This window comes from Lactuca serriola, chromosome 1 (genome assembly GCF_051521515.1).
Source record: "Lactuca serriola cultivar US96UC23 chromosome 1, Lser_US96UC23_V15, whole genome shotgun sequence".
NCBI lineage: Eukaryota > Viridiplantae > Streptophyta > Magnoliopsida > Asterales > Asteraceae > Lactuca > Lactuca serriola.
This window is the reverse complement of record NC_136408.1, coordinates 70,216,793-70,223,165: the sequence shown is the minus strand read 5'-3', so window position 1 is coordinate 70,223,165 and position 6,373 is coordinate 70,216,793.

Sequence of the window (6,373 nt, the reverse complement as noted above, 5' to 3'; positions counted from 1 at the left end):
TCCGCAATAAAATAAATTTTGATTTTATATTATTTATCCTTACAATGGCGTGTATGAAAAAATTGATGTTAAAATGTTTCTATTATTAACAATAATGGATTTGGTTCTTATTATGTTATTTATGGAAAGTCGAAAATTTACCAAATAGGGAGAGTTTCTCATCGCCCAAAGTTTCAATTGGACAGAAATTTGGAATCACGCAACTTGGTTGCATGATGAATGAGAAATCTCATATTTGATAATTAGACTATTTCATTGACAAAGTGTCAAGTGAAGGACTAGGAGATCGAGTACGCAAAGTTATGTGTTGATCAAGTCCACCATAAGAGTAACAAAGATATTCGTCATGATTTACTAAAGGTTTAGTAAATATGATTATACTTACAAGATTAAGTGTAATTCTGAATTGATTGAAAAAGTTTAAATCAATAGCAAAACGAATAAGAAGAATCAAGTAGGCAGAAAGATAAAAGTTTCTCCATTCTAAGAAGAAGGGAGAGTAGCTTTTATGCTTTATGATAGGTCTTAGTGATTAAGAACCATATCTCGATTGATCCTCTAAGTAAGTCTTAGTACAATTGTATGTTTAAGAAGAGGAATCAAGGATTGAAGAAATGGTTAAATCAAGAAGTCAATCATACTTCGTTCCAAAAACAAGTCTTAGAGTGAAGATTATGACATTGAGTGATAAGTGTTAAGAAGGTTTATAACATTCATCAAATGTGGAAAGTTGTGATGTCTTGGATAAGACAAAGACCAACTAGGACCAATTTATGAAGTATTTTGATATGAGCTACACTAACTCTTGGATATTTGTTTGTCAAGAAATGGTTATTGACAAGAGAATCTTATATGTCAAGGAGTAAGTGGGAGTCTTAATGGTCTTGAAAGGTTTCAAGAACAAATCAAATAAACCTTATCGATCATCGCTAGCACATGAGTTGAGGTTTACAACCTATCGAGTTGACATTATTTTCTTTATGTGCCAATCCAATCGAGTTAATTATGCATGTGAGTTCTTTGAGTTCTCATTTTGAACGCATAAGAGGCAAAGCACCTTAATCAATGAAAGGTACATTGATAGGAAAGGGTGAGCTGCTTAACTACTTGGAAGACATGGTGGGCAGCTGTGCTACCATAAGGCAAGAAATCGAGATTAAGAAAGTTCAATCCATATGAGTTTGAATTTTTCATAAACTTTGGTTTTGACAAATTCACATGGATAGGAACAAATACACCATTTAAATCTAAGTGTCATAAGATTTCCTCCTTCATGAAAATGATTGTGAGGAAATGATTTCACTAAGAAAGATTTTAAGAAGATAATTATTGTAAAATTGCATTCTCGAATTCGATTATGGTTACGGTATCCCTTTCCATAATTTGAATTGTGAGGTTTGGCAATTGTTTACACACACATATGAACTATCTAAGGCAAAGGTGTATAAGTTCAAGAAGCCTTGATAAAAGATTATTAAAGCACTAAGTATTAGAAACATTAACTTAAGAAATTCAATAAGCATTGTTTTTCTGAAAGTTAAGCTGTTTCTGAATACATGTCAAAGCTAGTGGGAGCATAAGTGTTATGTTTTATAATAATCATCATGATAGTGGGAGCATAAATGTTATGATTGTATGATTATTAAGGCACGTATTGCAAGTTGGCAATATTAATTATAGAAAAACAAGAGTTATACCTTGCAAAGTCGTAAGGGTTGTAAAGTTGTTTTGCTATAATTAAGGGAGAGAATATTATGCTTCATTTCAAATATAAAGGATTAGGTTGAGAAATGTTAATAAATTTAGTCAAGGGTACATAGTGTGTTCTTAAAATTTCGATTATGATTACGGCATTCCTCTTCACAATTCGAATTTTGAGAACATAGCAAATAAAATATTATGCGTCGTGTCCCATACGCTTCGGGTATAGGATCGATTGCAAATGCTTTAATGTTTGACCATTCTAAAATTTTCCAAATGTCTAGCGCATTTAGAGGGAAAAAGGATTAGAATCGGTTTTGACTAAAATAATTAAACAACTATCAAAGGACAATCCAAAGTTCGACGATGATTGGTTGCTTGTAAGTAATTGGAAGCATGGTATTAAATGGACCATATCGACCTTATTATGAATAGATAAGATTCTATTAAGAATAAGTTGTCATATGGAAAATGTGGAAATGTATCTATATTGGGAATTGAATATTAAAAAAAATCTATGTCTAGATTAGAAACCTTTATGCAAAAGGATGTTCAAAGGAATGTACTTTGAGTGAGAGACATCATATCTAAGGAATTGTCTTGTAACAATATCCGATAGAGGACTTTGTAATATCATTGGCAATAGTCTTTGTGACTTTGGTGCAGTGACATTACGAAAGGATAGTTGCGTAGAATGTTAGAATCTAGCATATTCTATAAGTAGCAAGAATTTGACATTATTTAACTTATGGAAAAGGATTTGGAGTTGTGAAATGAGAAAGATTGGAAATATGTTCAATTTGATCTATTTCACAAAGTAAGAACCATAGGTAAACATTGTGTGCATGCTAGGAGCATGGGACAAGTGTAATAATTCAAGTAATAAGTTGATTACCCGAAACGACAAATAATGAGTAATCAATATGGTGATAAATAAAAGGTGTTTTATTTATGCTCAAGGGTTTGAGGCCATATGGGATTAGTATTATTCTTGTGTTTCACATTTGCAAGTTTTGACTTCCAGAATAATTGAATTTATTAAGAATAATTGAATTATTCAAACGGACCACAGTCGTTCATATGTTGGAAGTAGATATGAATGAAGACTATCGTGAATTGGTGTGTGGATTGTCTAAAGAGCATTAGACATAAGCAAATGGTTGCTGCAACGTTCATGAGTGCTTATGAATATGAATTTGAGCATTGGATTAAACCCATGCTCACTTGGATCACTCCATGAATTGTATCATGAGTGATTGGTGAGACGATAACATCTTATATTCTTGAAACCAAGATGTGTGAGTTGTATCTTGCAAATCGGTTGCACATTGATAATATGTAAACGCACTAGTAACTTGGTGTTATAAAACATATCGTTGTGGGTGATTTGGTTAGTAAGTGCAAGCAAGCATTGTATCAAAGTTTATCCATTCATTTTATTCAAAGTAGAATAAAAGCGATATCTTTGGGCCCCTTGATGGTTTAGTGATGACAAACGTAAATGCTCAGCCGGGCTAGGGCTAATTTGATTTGTTCAATTAGTCTGTCGTCATAAATCAGAAATCGAGATATTGTACAAAGAAAATGATTTGAAATCATTTCTCATATGATATCTAGAATGGAGGAATATATGATCCCTTATCTAAGGACACGCGTATCTGATAGGATCAGAGTTGACAGCAGCTTTGGAAAGCTACGATTGCAGATCAGGATCTAAAGTTATACGCAGAATAGTTATTAGACTTATCCAAGTGGGAGACTGTTGGATTAGTGTCTAAGTCCATAACTATTTTGGTATGTACTTGACCCGATGGTGCATGGTCCTTTTGGGTTGCCTTCACCAAAGCAACTTGATTGGAGAAATAAATAGAGAAAGAGGTTATTATGATTTATTAATATGTTATAAGAATAATATATTAAAGGAGAAATCATATTTGTTTAATTAATATTGGTCAATAATTAATTAAGAATTAATTTTGTGATCAAGTGTAATTAATTAAACTAGAGGGGCTAAATTGTTATTATGTGATAGTTACAAAATAAGGTAAGGATTATCTTAAATATAGGGTGAACGAATTTAAGGAGATAATGCCTTAGAATTCGACTAGGATAAGGGTTTCTAAGACTTATCTTATGGTTGCTTGGTGGGCAAGCAACTAGATAAGGATAAGGACTAAAACCCTAATCTTTACACCTATATAAACCCCCTAAGGCTCATGAATTCGTCCAAGCCTTCCCAAGAAGTCCTAAGGACGAATTCCTACCTCTCTCCTCTCTCTTTATACCTTCTCCACTTGCTTATGGTGTTTGTAAGCCATTAGAGGAGTGACACTTGTGACTCTAAGCCTTCCAAAGTCAATTCAAGGAGATTTGGGATTGTTATTGCTACATAACAATCAAGGTAATATCATAAACCTAATTATATGTTAATATTGATTTCCATATGCTAGAATTAGGGTTTATAGTCTTGGATTCAAAGCATGTACAATAGAGAAACCTAGATCCAAGCATTAGGGTTTGTATGAGCACATAGGATGTCTTATGACCAAAACCCATCACATCAGTCATTTTATGATTCAAGATTCCGCAATGTTTTCCTTATAACTATGATTTTGAATTATGATTTATGAACAAATGGTTTGACTTGAAAGTAACTTCTGATGGGTTTTAGTCATAAGAACTTTCCTATGTGCGCATGCAAAACCCTAATGCTTGGATCTAGGCTTTCTAATTAAACATGCGTTGAATCCAAGACTTCTAACGGCTATTTAGATGTAATAACAATATTGAAACAGATCTAGAATCATACCTTTGAATTTCTTGTTGATCTTGTTGTCTTGGAGCTTCTAGAGTCACAATTGTCACTCCTCTAATGGCTTACAAACACCAAATAGCAAGGAGGATGATTTGGTAGAGAGGAGAGGGGAGGAAGTTGGCCAGGGTTTTCTTACTTTAGATGAAGTGCCGATTTCCCTTTGCCATAGGGTCTATTTATACTTGTAGACTCCTTAAGGGTTACAACCTAAACCCTAATTGGATAATCTTCTCTTAAGGCTATCCAAATCCATTCCTTAGATAACCCCTTGGACGATTTGAAGCTATCCTTAGCTTCTAGAATCCGTCCAATGCATATCAATATGGATTTACAGTCTACAGTTTAACTATCAAACAATTGACAGTTTATACCCTCTTATTTAATTAATCTCTTTAAGCCACCAAATTAATTCCAATTAATTTATGACTTATATTAATCAAATAACAATATATTATTCTTTATATTATTCTCTAATATACTAATAATATTTACTCTCTCTTAATAAATCATCCTATCAAGTTGCTATGGTGAAGGAAACCCAAAAGGACCATGCACAACCGGGTCAAATACTTGCCTAATATAGTTGCAGCCTTAGACACTATTCCAACAGTCTCCCACTTGGATAAGTCTAGTAACTATATGCACAAGTACAATTCGGTTTGCAATCGTATCTCTCAAAGACGCTGTCAAACTCTGATCTAATCAATCTTGTCCTTTAGATAAGGGATCGTACAGTCCTCTGTTAGATATCATGCTGACAATCCTATGGAATGGTTAGTCAAGCATTTAGGTTTCTCGATCTCTGATTTATTCGACATAGAACTTAATCGAACACATCAATTCAGTTCTGACCGGGCCCGGCACATAAGTCAAATCAAATCATCGAGCGGCCGAGATATCTCTTCTACCCTCTTAGGATAAAATTTACAGATAAACTTCGACTTATATGCATTTACTTATTCAATAATCAACTATACACAACAATGCGTTTTATAACATTGAGTTACCAATGCGTTTTCGCATTATCAATATACAATCAATTAGCAAATAACAAACCATATATCTAGGTTTTAAGACTATATGATATTATCGTCTTGCGATCACCCTTTTATATCATATTCCATAAGGTGATTCCAGCAAGCGCGGGTTTGTTCCAATGCTCAAAACTAGTTCATAAGCACTCATGAACGTCGTAGCAACCCTTTGCTATGTCTAATACCATTTAGACAATCTACGCACCGATTCATGACAATCTTCATTCATATCTACTTCCAACATATGAACGATTGTGGACAATTTGAACAATTCGATTATTCCTAATAAACTCAATTATTCTGGAAGTCAAAACATGCAAAGTGAAACAATAGCTAAACAATTAACATAAGATAGTAACATTACTCATAAATAAAACTCCTTTATTTAATCATCAAATGTTAATTACATTTATCTATTACACGTTTCTAATACTATCTAATCTATGCTAATATCATCCTTCAGCCCAATACTCCTAGCATGCTGCAAATGCTTAACCTTACTCAGTCCCTTCGTAAGCGGATCTGCTGGGTTATCTTCTGATGATATCCTCTTCACTACGAGTTGTCCTTCTTCTACACGATGTCTAATGAAGTGATATTTTCTGTCGATATGTCGTGATCTACCATGATCCCTCGGTTCCTTGGTCAAGGCAACCGCTCCTTTGTTATCACAAAAAATCTCCATGGGCTCCTTTATGGCAGGTACAACTCCAAGATCACCGATGAAGTTCTTTAGCCATATTGCCTCCTTCGACGCTTCGCTCGCTGCAATGTACTCTGATTCGCACGTTGAATCAGCTACGGTTTCCTGCTTGGAACTTTT